We start from the raw sequence: 18,059 nt of genomic DNA, 5'->3' as shown, positions 1-18,059 counted from the left end.
CTATTATAAAAATTTATACATAATATATTATAAAATTATTTAACAAATTAAAAGTACATTATTAAAATTGTAAATAAATTGTTCGGCATAAAAGCATTTAATACATGAGCTTATAAGGGGCTGAATCAGACGCCCCATCACAATAAATCATTGTATCTTGGGTCAACAAAATTCATCAGCTTCATCCATGAGTTAAAAATGGGAAAAAATGATAAATAACTTGAGGTTGTAGTCATGAATCTCACCAAAAATACTTTATTTTAATGGGAACCGAATAGATGATCCTGTCACTGTCAGCTCCCTGAGTGGCTTCCTTTTGCTTCAATTTTTGCAATAACGCTGCTACTCTCTCCTGTCAAAAGCTCAGGTCCTTTTCTTTACCTTTTCATGATAAACAGCTGGTGGGGCAAGCTTCAACTGAGGTATGTTCTCTATCTGGACTAATCTCTCGTCCTTTTGAAGATTTGTCAAGATTTCAAACTGCAGCATCCAAATTCAATTTTGATTAATTGCCATTGCCCCTCTAGATGTATGATAACTACTGGTAATAAGCAAAGGACCGATTTACCCGTGATATTTGCTGTGAATTGTCTAATGAATCTTCATGCAGATGTAAGAAGCTAGTTCCTTGGGCTCGTTTGGATCTAGATGAAACCTTCTTTACTGAACCTTTCTCATGAAGGATTGACTTACTTCTATGCCTCTTGAGTATTCTTCTTAGGCATACAAACAGGGCATCCAGCCAAGGAACCTTTACTTGAGGAGTCACTTTCAGGTAGTTCACATTGAAGATGGGTTGCATGGCCAAAACTGAAAACTTGAATTTGGAAACTGGGGGAACCCTTGGTGAGAAGGCAGTTGCATATACAACATATAAGACTCCGGAGGGCATACCCATGAGATGCCCCCTTCTTGAGTAAACTCATGGTATAGAACATATCATCTTCTATCAAGGACTTGGCAGTATCCTAAAGTATCAAAGAAAATAATTTGAATCAATAATTACTGGTTTGCAATCGAAAACGTGCAAGAAAGAAATCTCTCTCTACTATAAGCACAAAAAAACGGTAAAAAGGAATGGATTTCTAACATGGATACATAAAGCAAAACCCAGTGACTAAAACACATGTCAGCAAAAAATACCAGAATTATCCTCTCAAAGCAATATGTTCCAAGCATCCCCAATATCGTAATTTTAAAATCACCAAATTCCGGGCTACCATTATCAGAGAGGAGTTTTGACATGATAGTAGGAAGGTGAACACATCCTATCATTCCTTCAACAATCTCTTTGATGAACAGAGTGAACAATTTCCTCAAAATATGGGCACCTTTGTGAAACCTGGAGATTTTCCACTTGATTATGGCCTCGTCATTATCCTGTTCATCCAATGTATCAGCTCTCATTCCAACGTTACTTTCCTCCAATACCCCTTCATCAGCATATGAATCCATCAAAGGCTCACAAAACCTGTATAGGGTGTAAAAATTGGCAGCATTAGAAAATTCAATTATTTTGCTCTAGTTATTACATGAGATAAATAGCTATATTCAAATATTGCATAACCTGTTAGCATTCACGCTGTGCTATAAATGAAATCAATGGACTGTATTGAACTTACGAGTCAAGTAATCTGAACCATAGTGTCTCTGATTCCTCAGGTTGCAAACGGGGGGGGTGTTTCGCTGACACAATCCAATACAGGAGTTCAATATACTGTGTATTTCATCAACCAGCAAAAATTGAAATTTGCATAAGTTGTCCAACAACAAAATAAGGTATCAACAACAACAACATGATGGGAAAGACGGACAACAAAGCTTAATCATAGACAGTTCATATCTGCAGACCTCTTTCATTTTTAAAACACTGCTGTAATAATCAATGCCAGCAGAACCACTTAAAGTTGTAGCCACTTCCCACAGCTGTATCAAGCTCAGCAAATTTATCATTAAGGGCAGAAAGTGTTAGAAAAAGAGCACTCCCGATGTCACCAACACTCTCCAACAAAAATGCAGCTGCATTAGTTATGCCATATTCCTGGCACAAGCGTAAACAGTGTTCTACCCAATAGCTATCAAAAGTTTCTAGGAATTTGAGAACTGAATCACGCTCATACTGACATAATAACTGCAAAAGTAAAACACAAAATATTAGAATATGATACCTGTAAGGGATGAAAGACATGAGACAATGTTTGCAGTGTCCACTGATATTAAGAACAACAGAAATCAATCAATCACAAATGTTTCTCAGAAAAAAATAAATAAATAAAAAAGAGCACACACATGAAAATAAGAATATCCAATTCAAGCTTCATGCCCATGGGGAGAAGACAGACTAAGCAAGACCTTAATCATGAATCCAACACAACATTTCTTTTCTCCACTTTTAACAGCTTAGCTTATTATTTGCATTTTTGCTTTTTTCATGTTTTTGCAGTGCAAAATGAACAGCAGCATGAAGACTAAATAAACAACTTTTTTTTTTCTTTTGATGTGTGTGTGTGTGCGTGTTTTTATTTTGGGGAGGGAGGCATTGTTGGAATATGACTTGATCATTTGCCAATAATAAATGTACTCACCTCCATATAAAGCTCTATCATATCATCAGCCACATGTACAGGGTTATTCACTATGAACTTTGGAAAATCCGAGATTCTTTCCAAGCAAGCCTCAAGTCCTTTCAAATGATCTTTCACTCTTTTTCCACTAGAAGCATCTAAAATATCATCCTTTTTAAATATGAAAAGTTGAGAGTTCCAGACAAGTGAACCACGATAACTGTCTTCAAATGTAGAAAAAGGCTTTTTGGATGAGACTGTAATTGAGAGAGGATGTGTAAACTGTTGTTATTAACATGATCAATGAACAACAAGAATGTGCCTTCTCTGTGAAAGATCATTTGACTGATTAGAGAAGAGAATTCGCAAAGAGAAAAAAAATCTTGCAGAATATTCAACAACTAGAATAAAGACTGATCTCAGAATTAATGAAAAGTATCACCTGCTCAATACAACCAACTCTGGAATCTGAGACATGACAAATGATTGAAAAGAATTGCATTCAATGCCACTTAGCTGCCTTAATGTATTGTTGATATAGGAGAAGGTATGAATTGGTTCATCCACATCTTTCATATAGCTTTCCAATGCAGCAATATGCTGGTTTCTGTTGGAGGTAAGCAGAGGAAAGTAACTAAAACAGAGGAAAGAAGTTTTGCTCAAGAAAATTGGTTCAAAGAGTGCTTACATCTGCTATTACATAATCATATTTAAAGATGCAAGTTTCTCAATGGCTCATACCAATTAAGCATGGTTACAAAATAACTTTTCAGAAAGCATGCCTCCCCTTACTTTCAAGAGTACAAAAGTAGATTAACAAGACAATTTTGACCCATACTTGTAACTAACAAACAAGTTAAACAAAAGAAATCAAAATAATCAGATTTTGAGATTTGATTTAAAAGTGTTAACTGTCAACACTCCTCCTTAACACTTTTACAGCAAATCCCTATAAGATTCTTCAAGTAATCAAATCTAGCCATGGGCAAAGCCTTGGTTCGAATGTCAGCAAGCTGCATTTCTGAGTTGCAATGGATAAGACAGACTTCATTCTCAATTTCAGCCTCACGAACAAAGTGATACTTGATCTTTATGTGCTTTGTTTTCCCATGAAAGACTGGATTTTTAGATATGGCAACTACACTCTTGTTGTCACAAAAGATCTTGGTTGCTTCACTTTGTTTCATCTTCAAATCTTCAAGGTTTTTTCTCAGCCAAATAGCTTGATTTACTGCAGCTGAAGCTGCAATATACTCAGCCTCAGCTGTTGATTGAGCTACTATTCCTTGCTTTTTTGAGTTCCAGCAAAACATACCAGACCCGATTGTAAAGAAAAAACCATGGGTACTTCTCATGTCATCAATGGAACCTGCCCAACCACTATCTGTGTAGCCAATCAGCTCCATTTTCTCAACTTTTTTGAACATTATTCCATGATCCAAGCTACCTCTTAAGTACCTTAGAACTCTTTTTGCTGCTTGAAAGTGAGTGACACTTGGAGAATTCATAAATCTTGAAAGTAGACTTGCAGCAAACATCAAGTCTGGTCTAGTTGCTGTTAAATAGAGGAGACAACCAATCAAGCTTCTATAAATCCCAACATCAACCTTGTCTGACTTATCATCTTTACACAATTTCAAACTTTGACATAATGGAGTGCCAACAGGTTTAGAGTTTTCCATACCAAATCTTTTAAGGATTTCAACTGCATATTTTCTTTGACAAATGAAAATTCCTTTCTTAGATTGAGAAATTTCCATTCCAAGAAAATAAGACATTTCTCCAAGATCTGTCATCTCAAAAGTAGCTAACATTTCTGACTTGAACTCTTGAATCATATGTGAATTGCTTCCAGTGATTAAAAGATCATCAACATATAGAGAAATAATCAGAATATCACAACCTTTTTGCTTCACTTAGAGAGTAGCTTCACTAGAGCTTTTAACAAAGCCAATTTGATGCAGATGACTATCAATCTTGCTGTATCAAGCTCTTGGAGCTTGCTTCAAGTCATATAAGGCTTTCTTGAGTAAAAACACCTTGTCTTCATTGCCCTCTATTGTGAAACCTTCAGGTTGCTCAACATAAATTTCTTCAGCCAAGTTACCATTAAGAAAAGCAGATTTGACATCCAATTGAGAAATCTTCCAATTGTTTTGAGCTACAAGAGCAATCAATAGCCTTATAGTGTCCAACCTAGCTACTGGAGCAAAGGTGTCACTATAATCAACTCCAAATTGCTGAGAATATCCCTTGACAACAAGTCTAGCCTTCAGTTTGTTCACAGAGCCATCTGGATTTAATTTTGTTCTGTAGACCCATTTCACTCCAATAACATTCTTGTTTTCAGGCCTTTGAACCAGCTCCCAAGTCCCATTCTTTTCTATCATTTTCAGTTCTTCAACCATAGCATTTTTCCTCCCTTCATCAATTGTTGCTTGCTTGAAGTTCTCAAGTTCAAGAACCGTAAGATTTCATTCACCATAGAAATCAGCAAGAGGCTTATACCCCCTCCCTGGAACTTCATCTTCTGCTTCAATTGCATCTTGTTCATGGGATATATTTTCTTCAAGAAAATTGTATTTGTGAACATCATCACAATTAGCTTGCTAATCCCATACAGCTTCCTCATCAAACTTTACATCTCTTGCAATCACAACTTTCTTTGATCTCATATCAAAGATTCTATAAGCTTTTGAATAGCTGTTGTATCCCAGAAAAATACCAGCAATTGATCTTTGATCTAGCTTATCTCTTTTTGCATGTGGAACATGGAAATAACAAATGCAACCAAAGACTTTGAGATGATCAAGTGATGGTTTCACACCGTGCTAGGCTTCGTATGGAGTTTTGTTCTCAAGAGCTTTCGTTGGAAGTCTGTTTAACAAATAGACTGAAGTATTGACTGCTTCAGCCCAAAAATTTTTGGGAATATTCTTCTCAAATAATAGACATCTTGCCATAGCCAAGACTGTTCTATTCATCCTTTCACATACTCCATTTTGTTGAGGAGTATAAGGAGCTGAAAATTGATGATGAATCCCAGCCATTTGAAGAAATTGAGAGAATTTTGAAGAAGTATACTCCGTGCCATTATCAGAACGAAACATCTTGATCTTGGATTCAATTTGATTTTCTACCAAAGACTTGAATCTTTGAAACACAGCAAAAACTTCAGATTTATGCTTAAGAAAGTAAACCCAACAAAATCTGGTGAAATCATCAATAAACACCACAAAATATCTGCTCCCATTTAATGAGGGAGTCTTCATGGGACCACAAACAACCGAATGAATGAGTTCCAGTTTGCTAGAAGCTCGCCATGCTTGATTTGCAGAAAATGGAAGCTTATTTTGCTTTCCATATCGACAAACTTTACATACAACACTACTAGATTTCAAAGTTGGTAAATTTGTTGCTCGATCATGTGTAGACATATATTCAAGTGAAGTGTAATTAAAATGACCCAATCTTCTAAGCCATAAGGCAGAAACATCATTGACAGAAGACATGGCATGTATATTTGATTGATCAAAGTTTAAAGTGAAGCTTTTACCTCTCATCTTTAATGAGCAAAGCTTAGTACCATTAGGATCAATGATTGTGCGGGATTTATCTTAGAAAATCAAGGAGTATCCTTTTTCAAGCATTTGAGGCACACTCAACAAATTTTGATTGATTTTAGGCACCCAAAGAACATCAGAGATCAGTTTTGTACCTGATGAAGTCTGAATTGAAATGACTCCTTTCCTTTTCACCTCCACAAACTCACCATTCCCAACTCTGACTTTTGAAGTGTAATTTTCATCAAGCTCTTTAAATAAGCTTTCATCAAAGGACATATGATGAGTACAGCCACTATCAACTAGCCAAGAGTCTGCATCAATACAAGCTGAGTTGCAGGAAGCAACAAATAATTGCTCCTCCTGCTGAGTTTGACTTTCTGCCATTTGTGCCTGTTGTCCTTCTTGCTGTTGAGGATGAGCTTTACACACTTTATCAGCATGTCCATATTTCTTGCAACTTTTACATTGCACATTAGGATGATACCAGCAAAACTTCTTAGCATGAGTAGTTTTCTTGCAATGTGGAAAGGTAGTAAATTTTTTCTTATTTTTGCACCTGCTGCTTTCACCATCTTTCTTGCCCTTTCCCTTTTGGTTCTTTCTTCCACCATCAGATTTGGGTTTGTCATTGTGTTTTGCTTGAAATGCTCCCTCAGCAGAGTCTTCTTGTCTGATAAATCTTCTTTGCTCAGTTGCTTGCAAGGCATTGACAAGCTCTGTTAATGGAAGCTTTCAGAGGTCTCTTGAGTCTTCAAGAGAAGAAATTTTCGACTCAAATTTCTCTGGCAAGCTCACAAGTACTTTTTCAACCACTCTTTTATCGGTCAACTCCTCACCAAGCATTCTGATTTGATTCACAACCTTCAAAAGTCTATCAGTGAACTCTTGAACCGTATCTGAATCCTTCATCTTCAAATTCTCAAATTCTCTTCTTAAGTTGAGCACACGCATCTGGATTGTTCTTTCACTGCCTTGAAATTCTTCTTTTAGCTTATCCCATGCTTCTTTTGTTGTTTCACAAGCCATGATGCGAGTGAAAATGCTATCTGAAACTGCCATTTGAATGCAAGTGAGAGCTTTAAATTTTTTCATGCTTTCTTCATTGTGATTCTTGATTTGAGCCAATGTAGGATTAGCTCTTAATGGTGGAGGATCCTCACCTATTTCCACAGCATTCCACAAGTCAAAAACTTTCAAATAAGTCTTCATTTTAGTTGCCCAAATCTGATAATTTTCTCCAGAAAAAATTGGAGGTGTGGCTAGAGAGATGCTACTCATAGCCATGAGGAAAAACAAGGAAAAGTGTTTGGTCTTTGGCTAACTAAAATTGAAAATCTTACTTGTTTTCTCTCAAGCACACAACCCTCTAAGAACTTTCTTACATTGATACCAATTGTTGGAGTTAAACAGAGAAAAGTAACTAAAATAGAGGAAAGAAGTTCTGCTCAAGAAAATTGGTTCAAAGAGTGCTTACATCTGCTATTACATAATCATATTTAAAGATACAAGTTTCTCAATGGCTCATACAAATTAAACATGGTTACAAAACAACTTTTCAGAAAGCATGCCTCCCCTTACTTTCAAGAGTACAAAAGTAGATTAACAAAACAATTCTGACCCATACTTGTAACTGACAAACAAGTTAAACAAAAGAAATCAAAATAATCAGATTTTGAGATTTGATTTAAAAGTGTTAACTGTTAACAGTTTTTGATATTGTGAATGAAGCCACAAACCTGAAAATCACATTAGGGCCAATGAAATGAAGGCATCCGAGAAAATTTCTGATTGAGAAGCACTCCTGTAATGGATACTAGTAAGGAGAGTAGGGTTTGTAATTGTATGTGGAAGGAGTAAAATAGTGAGGGTGGCGTGTGGTAGTTGAGTAGTTGTAAAGATGTTACAGCTTTTTTAGGAGAAAGTCAAAGCAGTTACAGTAGTTACGAGTGTATAAATAGAGTATATATGTATTAGAATAGGTTATTCCAAGAATCAATAAACAAGAATACTTTTCTCTCATCTTTGAATATTCTTTTCTCTTCTCATCCAATCTATTTCTTTTCTCATCCAATCTATTTGTTTTCTCATCTATTTCTCTCTCTTTCTCTCCCTATTCCTCTGTTTCACTCAGTTGGCAGGCTGTTATGTAACAATATGATATCAGAGCCTTGATCTTAGTGGGGTTTGCTTCCAATATTTTCTATTGGAGTCACAACTCTGCGTAGATTCATGGGAGTCTTCCAAAATTTTAGAATTTCAGGTTTTTCTGTGCTCCTCTCTTTTTCTCTTTTTTCCCTCTATTCCTTCTTTTCTTCTTCCTCTCTCCCTGAAATTTCTTCACTTTTTCAACTCAATTTCTTCTTCTTTTTTCTTTATTTATTGAAATTCTTAAATCAAATTCTTTCTTCTTCTGTCACTTTCTGGTTCTTTCTTCTATTCCCTTCTTTAATTTCTTATTTCCAGCATTTCAAGAAACTTGTTTCTTGAAATTCTTGAAAATTTTCTTCCTCTCCCTCGTTCTTCTCTCTTGCAAGCTGCCTTATTCTCTTTTCCCCTCTATCAAATTCTTCTCAATTTCCCTATTTCCAATTTCTGCCCTGTTAGGGTTTCAAAATCAAGACCTGTCTTGTCAAATTCAAGAAACATCTGAAATTAAAAAAAAAAATCTTTCTTTCCTCTCAATCTTTCTTCCTTCTCTACAAAATATTTTCTTTCTATTTCTGTAATTTCTTCTCTATTCTTCTTTTCACAATTTTTCTTCTTCCTTTCTCTGTGATTTTCTTCCAATTCCAGTATCAATTCCTTATCCCTGCTCAGATTTGATTTTCTTTTACTGTTTTCCTCAAATTTTCTTTCTCAAATTTTCTTGAAAGTAAAATACAATCAGAGCATCAAACCATGGAAGTACAATCTTGGGAACAAAAGGATCTCAAGGGAATGCTAGAAATTTTTGAAAGAAGACTAATAGAAAGCTTAGAGGAGCTGTTGTTTCAAAAAAGCAAAAAAATTAGATAAGTTGTTAGAAGAGCAAATAGAAAGGAGGGATAAATTGTTTCAAGAGGCATAATCTAAAAGGCAATTTCAAGATTTGGAGCTGAGATCCCAAATTCCAGGGGGTTTTACAGAAAATGGAAAGAAAATAGAAAATGTTGCAGCCTTTACTAATGAAGATGCATTGGAATTGTGTCTTGCACAAGGAGGGAAAACATTACAACATCTAGAGCAAGATTTTCTTCCTCATATGTCTAGTATAAGTGAGGTTTTTGGGAAGGAGAATGATGAAGATATAGAAGACAACAATCATGGAACTGAAGTTTATTGGGGTGATGACAAGGAATTGGGAAAGGCCAAGGAAAGTGCTGCTAAGAAGGAGATTGTCCTTCTTGATGATAAGATTCATGGGGATGGAAATGTGAACAAGTCGATTCAGGATTTTGAGAATGATAACATTACCGAAGCCTCTAGTAAAGTGCATATGAGGCAACTAGACTATTCAATGGGAAGAATAGGAGCTGAATATGAAGTGGAATTCCTTCGCTCAATGACACAAAGGATGATTTTGCCTCAGTTCAGAATGGAAGTGTTGGAAGCTGCACAATCTAGAGTCCAAAAACCTGAAATTTCTGGGAGCAATGGGAATGAATGGAGTTTACTAATTCAAGAGAACCATGATCGTGAGTTTTACTATTGTGAGTTCCTAATGTCCATAGAGGATAAATGGGAAATATCAAGAAGGCTGAAGAAGAAGAAATTAATTTTGAAGAACATTGCATCTGTAATTCTTAAACAAGAAAATTGCTCTCTGACGTCAAGTACTCCAAAATCTGACTCAGCACTCTGCTTGAAACATAAGCTTTTCTACATGCAACATGGTAAGCAATGAATTCAAATAGGTTTCCGATGTCTCTCTTTGAAGGCCAGGCTTCTATTGACACAGTATTTTGAATCAATAAATTCTTATTTTCACTTCTAGTAATATTTTCCTGCTCAGTGTCCATACTTACGTTAGCAATATCATGTGAAGTGAATTCAAGTTTTGGATTTTCATCATCCAGAAAAGCCAACCTCAGAACATCTAAAGTAGCTTCAGTATCTAATTATCAGAGATGATACAGGTTCAGGTACGTTCCTTTTGATGACAAGCCTGAGGCAACTTGTGAATTGAGGGCACTGGAATTCTCTAATAAAAACTGAAGAAGTTCTGTTCTAAGAGATGGCAAACGTGTCGGAGGAAGAACTCCGTGCCCTGCAAACATGGCACTCATCAAGTTAGAAATCAAATAATGTATTCTACGGGAAAAAACAGTTCATAATTGTTTCAAAATCCATGCAGCAAAATAGAACAGCTAAAGAAAGAAACACAGTGATTTTGAAGAATAATACTTCAACATCCTCAAGGTTAACCATGCTGTTGGGGCTGAGGCTTGCATATTTTCAATCAAAGCATTTTATGACCAATAAAAATGTTTAGAAATATTCAAGTCTTAAATGTAACAGTGAAGAAGCCAGGTTCTTCACGTAATTGGTAACACTTCTATGATACTGGAATTTAATTGCAACAAAACCATTTGCCAGTGAAGTTACCTTTTTTCAACAAATACGTGCCAAGTAGAATGGCCAACAAAGATGTGCCACAGGAATCAAGCTCCCACCAAAGCCATCATCAAGACAAATACTTCAACATTTCTTTCAGGATGATAGCATGGTAAGAGTAGCTAGAATAACTATTTAAATAGGATGTTACATGCATTATAAACCATAACATTGCCAAAGAAAAGGGAAATTCTTAGGAGAATAATAATTCTGATAGATTTTAGTGTTGGGAGAGTGACACAGGATAAAAAGTTGTTTCAAGAAAATAAAACAAAATTGTGGTTTGTCTTGTTTGTTCATACTGCTATAGCAGTCCTAAAATCAGGGTTATTTGTCTTTTCTTACTCTGTTGTTATTTTGGGCAGCTGGGATAAGACTTTGTCTAAAGGCCAGGATCTTAATTAATAGGGTTTAGATGACATAAGTACAGCTATGATAAGCATATTAAATGAGCACAATTTTGTTTCATTTGATAATTTACTTTCACTTATTATAATTTTCTACCCATATAACGCGAGAATGTCTTTGATCTCTCCTTAAAATATTATATTACTCTCTAACAACCTATGTAGGCTAAGTGGGTATTAGTAGTGGCAGTAGTAGTAAAAATACCAAGTATTTGACATCATTCAAGAGTGCAAAAACCACTCAACAGTTAAATTTGACATCATATAACATCTCTCAAAGAAACACCAAGATGATAACTATTGTCATGCCATAAAAGTTTAATTAAAAATTTATATAGCTATCAATATCACCAGTAGATTTGCAAAAATGTTATCTTGTAACAGTTAAATTCAATAAAGGCCTACAATGACTGGAATGCATACCTGGTGGGAAGGCAAGACCTGAAAAGCAGTACTTCAGATAAACAAGCATCCTGTACGTGTTGATGAGAACAGTAGGAAAGGTGATGTCTCTGATTCAACAACAAACAATATGAAGCCAAATGTCAGCCGAACAATTTAAAATTTATTTTTGACAAGTTAATGGGATGTTTCTCATTCTATATAGGTTTACACCACCGACAGTGATTAAAACACAAGCCAAACCAACCCAAGAAATTTTCAGCTTTGCTTAGGCTTCTAAATGTAAAATTGGACTAGGTATTTCAATGGCAAGCCATTCAACTAAAATGAGTATACTATAGTTCTAAATTATAAAAATTGAAAAAGTGAGGCATTCAACAACAGGTTTCATGTACTTCATGTTGTGAATATGACAATGCAATCCAGTTATTTTACTTCATTATATATTCTCTTAACAAATAATAATTTTCCATAGGTAAATTTCCTCAGTAAAAACCCTTAACCCTAGCACATGAAATCCTTCAATAAAAGAAAGCATGAGTGTCATATTAAGAATATATCTTATTTGACAACATAAAAACTTCAGAAGTAAAAAATACTACCAAAAAACTTTTCACATTTAACATATAAAAACATTGTTACTCATGTCAATGCCATTTACCCAAGGGCAGCAGCACTCTTTCTATCAGTACTTCATGAAACTATTAACAACTCCTCTAAAGGTGCTCTGAAATCATCCAATCCTTTATTAAAAAGATACACCAAGGCACCATATAATCCATGCTCCCAGCATAGCCTGACAACCGAGAAGAAATTACAATGAGTATTCACAAGTGAATACATAAACAATAATAGAAACCTGATTAAAATCCAAGGAAGAAATGTCCATTTGAAGGACACATTGTTCAACTCAATGCAACCACCCTTTGCTGCTATAATGCCCTACCAGAACTTGCATAATCTTAAAAAGAGGGAAAGAGGAACAGAAAAAGAGAAATCATATTACAATGCATTAGTTAGTTAGTGGTATTTTTCACTTTTTTTTTTTAATTCAAACAATCAATAAGGATAAACATTGAACTTTAAGCAGCATTAACTTGGGAGGTAGGGATCCAAGCATATCTCTCAATATGTATGGCTCCAGCAGTTCCAAAAACATATCTAAAAATGCAAGACAAGACAAAAGAATGATTCAAAGAGTAGTTTAATGAACACCCAAAAGTATAATTACATGGCATCGAAATCCAAAATTATATGATAGCACATCATACAATCATTAGGTGAAACTGAAGCAGAACAAAATGAACATAATGACAGAACAGTTCCATGACCTATATAAGTATTCTCCTATCAATTGCCAATATAAAATGTATCATTGAAGGTGAAACAGAAAGCCTTTTCCGTCTGGTAAAGTTATGAATTAAAAATTATGACTAAAAAATGTAATACAAAATCAAAAGTATTTAGTTAAAATTCAGTCTCATGTCTGCAGTACACAAATAAGCATGGATTTCTGTGGGTGCTGCAAGGGTGCCTCTATGTTGAACAGCCACAAACTTGGAGAAAATTTCATCAAAAAGGATGTCAGTTCGCCGTATATGGACACAAAATTCTACTGCAACACCACCAACATGAGTGAATTGTTCTTTAATTTCTGAGTGCACATAATGGCTACCACTCTTCTGCTCATCTAGTTCTCCTTTTCCAATTTGATTGCAAAAAGCCACTGAAATATAAGAAAACACTTCATCCGCAAATGACAATAGCAATTCCACCAGGTAAGGCGTTATGATTTCTTGTACAGCATCAACAGATTTAGGAAGGTCAATAACACCATAAGCTTGGCCATCATAAAGTGTCATTGCCATGTTCAAGGCACCCATCCAGTCGCCTGCTCTCTGCAGAACCTAATCCGTTCCTACCAAGGAAGAAGCCAGGAAACAATAAGATGCATGGGCCCAAGTATGTACACAGAAGCTCCCCTTACTGCTAAAGAGTTGTGATAGGCTTTCTCAGGATTCCCATAGATATTTATAAAATGAGTGTGATATGCAACAAGATCATCTCCTCCAGAACCATCAACAGCAAAGCCAGTCCGGTGAATCACAGTACCATCCTTCGCTAACAAGTACAGCTGTCCTGCCAATGTGAGAACTACCAGCATCTGGTCAAGCACAAAACCCTTGTTAGCCTCAATTTGTAGAGAAAATGAACCCATGCACAGGGATAACACAGAATATAAAGACACAAACTTCAAAAAATTAGAACTGAACAAATTTGAATGATACACATCGGTTCAAACTACAAACATACATGAGCATCCAACCAATCCACACCTATGGCTGAACTGTCAAGAGACCATGTTCCAAATACTTTCAGCTCTGATTTTACCAACTTGGCAACTTGAACTTTCCGATCCCATGCAACTGCAAGTAGTGAAACTCGTTCTGCCACATCTGCAGTACCATTTTCTGCAACAAATTCATTTTTTCAGGCAGCTTCCTGCTTGAAATTTAAGAAATTCAGTCACAACGTGCCAGATGATGAACTGCGTGATGGTGTAGTACATTTCCATGGAGTGTAAGGCATGGAACCCTCCTGGAGTCCATCTGGCCTGGAAAGTTGTGCATAGACTTCCAAAGTGGGAATGAGCCTAACCTGTAATAAAGACATGTTTTCAACACATTCTAAAGAACACCACAGAGAAGCAAGCATCAACAAATTTAGACACAAGGGACATGGAATTTGCACAATCATTTGAGGACTACATACAACCAGAGCAGTTTGATGGGTGACAAATATGACCACACCTTCTTCAACCATAGAAGAGCCCTCATTGAATAGCTTCCATCCTGCATCTGCCCCAACTACACCTCCCATCATGTTACCAATGCTGCAGGATGAAAGTGAAGCATTTCCCTGTGATGATGGCAAAGCGCCACTAATGGAATCATCAAAAAGAAGGGGCGAAGCAGATAGTACAGTGCCTGTTCTTTGTCCATCAAGAAGACACTATTACAATCAGAACAAGAGATCATTAGTTTAGCAACTATAAACTGCCCGCCTCGACCATAAACCAACTGAGATTACAAGATTCCAGAAGTGGATATGCATTGACAAAGAATAATGTTTTACTTGTGTTTTGATGGTGAACCTGTTAAGCAAAGGAACCACTGAGAAAGCACGTAAAAGAACCAGACCTTTACTATCACCAATAACAGCTTTAAATTGACGAGTAACTTGAGAATCCTGGCCTAGGAAAAATGCATGTACCACTGGTGCCATATGCTCCCCAGTTATAACTTTTGCTCCTGATGCCCTCTGGACATCCCAAACAGTTATGTGGCCATCACCATAACCAGCCAAAAGCAAGTCCCCTTGCTGATTGAAGCACATGGAAGTTACCGGGGCATGAGATCTATCCCATGCAAACCAAGTATTAGAATCTGAACAGACACAGCATCTTTCAGTAGGTGATATTGACTACCATTAATGATAAAAAAAATATTTTTTTTAAAAAAAGTAATCTAAATGCACAAGATTGAAGTTTTCAAATCAATGATTTTCATAATGAAACTTTCATCAAAATGAATGTTCACTAACATCAAATATTTTGATTTCTGTAGCAGTGAAGTTTTGTAGTGGGCAAGAGTTATGAAGAGTCCTCTGCTTCAGAAACATTAGGGGATTTTTCTAAAGCCATAATAACCCCAAAGTATGTATATTTGTCAAAATCCCATCAAATAGTCCTAGAATTGACTTAATTGACAGTTTCAATGAGCATAGCAGGTCATTATTCTCTGAAATGCATTTCTAAATACACCCTCCACATATTTTTCTAATCTATCTGTGTTCTATTAAAGGCAATAATAAGAGAGAGAGAGAGAATAATGATTGAGAAGGACACCAAAGACGCAAACAATAAAGCAATACAAGTGAACTTACCTATGCGTCCATGTTGTCAGAATTATAAGGAGAGTTTCTACTTGGGACAACAACAATGACGCCTTTTGTCATTCCCACTGCAATGTAGTTAAGATGAACTGCCAGGACTTGTGGGGAACCATGGTCTCGCCTAAATGCTTGAGAGGCTATGGTCCGGGTAATGGCATTGCTAGCGTCAATATCAAAGTACCCCAAGGCAGTAGACCATTTCCGAACAACCATAAGCTTCATTGGCTGACCAGCTGCACCCTCCTCCCAATGCAAACCAGTAGAAGCCAGCTTCTTCTCAAGTTCTTCTACCAATTCAAGTGGCTTCATAGTGGACCTGAGTTTCTTTTGTGCTCTTTTATTAATCCCCTCACTCTCCAGTTGCTCAATTCTCTTCTGCACAATCTCCGAAATATCACATGTTGAACTGGAATCATCACCGCCGCCATTAGCAAGACCTTCCACATCATCTTTAGAGCTCTGCAGATCTCTCTCCAAATTATCTCTTTCTTCCAATGGCATCGCTGTCGACTGCACCTCACTCTTTCAATGGTCATCATACCTAGAAGAGGACTGAATATCCATTTTGCAAGAATAATTCACATCCAAAAACTTAAAATGGTCAGCATAAGTGTTAGAATTATTACTCAATTCTAGTGGTATTTGGGAAGAAGTTTTATTTCTAAACCGAGCGGAAAAAAGAATACCGTAAATGAAAGAATAATAAAAAAAATTATTTGATTTTCAGTTTATGCATTGTTAAGAATTTTGATATGCCGGGGCACTTGCTCAGAGGCTTAAGTCTAAGGTGAAAAGAGGTATAAAATTCAAGGAGAAAAGATCTTATCTATTAGGGCTCTTGTCTATATACGAGTATTATAATAATAAATATATTAAGTTATGTCTAGATAAGATTAAAAGTAATTAATTAATATATTTATTATAAGCAGTTGATATAATATAAGTTCTCTTAAATATAATTATTTTTATGTATAATATAGTTTTGAGTTTGTAATGATGTTTATCTATTGACGATAATAAAAGATAGTATGTTTGCGGATATAATTATTTTGTGCGTTTACTTTATTTTTTTATAATTTACATACAGTACATAATAAATTGATCAACCTGTTGAGAAATTAAATTGGTATGGGATGATTTTAATAAATTTAATTGAAGTTAGAGCTATTGTGACATGTAAAAAGTCTTATATATAATAATAGTGATAGTGAAGAGTTGAATTTAAGGTAGAGTTCTTTATGTAAAACTAAGAAGGTTGACGATGCAAAAATTTTTTGAAAAAAAGAAGCAAATTAACCTAAAGATAAAAATTAGAGGGATTGACAGAGTTCAAGCTCGTCGCCGTTGACCCTTTGACTCCTTCATTTTAACCGCAGCTTCAACTTCTCCTTCCAAATCTTTACAAGCAAAAACCCCAGTATCCCTTGCGTAAATTTCATCTTCCAGAGAAGATTGAAAATCACCCGCACTATCTGACCTGCTTCGCCGTTACCCCAAGTAGGGATTACCTTTCAAATCTCCATCTTCCTTACAACCCCGATAAAGAAAAAAAAGAAGATAATAATTATGAATATTTATATTTCTATATTTCTTAATTTATTTCTCGTTCATCTTTCTTTTTCCTTAAACATAAAAAAAAATGTATATTACCTTTTATTTTTTTTTTATTAATTTATTCTTTTTTTATTAACTCTCCTTCCTTCTCCTTATCTTTTTAACTCTTTCATTAGATACTCGGAGGCGACATCGTTCTGGGAGAAGGAAAGATCAGAAAGGTGAGGTTGGTGGATATTTAGGGATGATGGCGATGAAGGAAGGGAGGGTGACGTGGAAGAATTGGAGTCATTGAGAATTTCATCGCGCCGTGAGCGACGGTGGTGTAGTCATCGTCGGAGTCGGAGTGCAATTTAAGGAAAGAGTCGAGGTCGAGTTTCGTTGGGAGAGTCATTTTGTCAGAAGCACAGCAAAATGAGGACTATCCCATCATCTTCTTCTTCTTCGCTGTTATTACTGATCGACGTTACAAGAGACTCTGCTCTTACTCTTAGCAAGGGGGAGGAAGCTGAGTTGGCGGTTGGCTCTTGGCTTCTGGTCTCTTCCAGTGGGCATTTACTTGGGTAAGGTCTTGTGCACCTAAAAATTCTGATTTGTCACAATCTTCTCAAAAAAATTAAAAAAAGAAAAATTAATAATCGAATCGCACGATTGAATTTGATTCTATTCAATTTAATAATATAACAACATATTTAAATAATTATTAAAAACAGTATAATCTAATTAATTTTATATGACGTCAACATTATATTTAAGCATTCCCACTGGACCGGTGGGTGGACTCCATTGAACGTAGCAAGACTCTGAACTCTGTGGTTGGCTTCTCTGAACTGATTATCGTTTGCTCAGCTGTAATCTATTATATTACAATCTCTTTTAAATTACATAATTTCGCTGATCCCCTTTTATATGATATATGTTGGACGGTACAGTCATTCTCATCAAACCAGCTCGAGTTAATAGTTGCAGTAAATTCAATAAACCATGATTAATAATCAACCTGACAGTTACTCTCAAGG

General features: G+C 35.8%; 1 pseudogene; it reads right to left on the bottom strand.

Annotated features, from left to right (window-relative positions):
* Positions 1 to 64: 64 nt before the first annotated feature.
* Positions 65 to 16,237, bottom strand: LOC110661642 (uncharacterized; annotated as a pseudogene).
* Between the last annotated feature and the right edge of the window lie 1,822 nt (positions 16,238 to 18,059).

The sequence above is a fragment of the Hevea brasiliensis genome, chromosome 2, assembly GCF_030052815.1.
Source record: "Hevea brasiliensis isolate MT/VB/25A 57/8 chromosome 2, ASM3005281v1, whole genome shotgun sequence".
In the NCBI taxonomy this organism is placed as follows: domain Eukaryota; kingdom Viridiplantae; phylum Streptophyta; class Magnoliopsida; order Malpighiales; family Euphorbiaceae; genus Hevea; species Hevea brasiliensis.
This window is presented reverse-complemented; position numbering and strand designations above follow the sequence as displayed.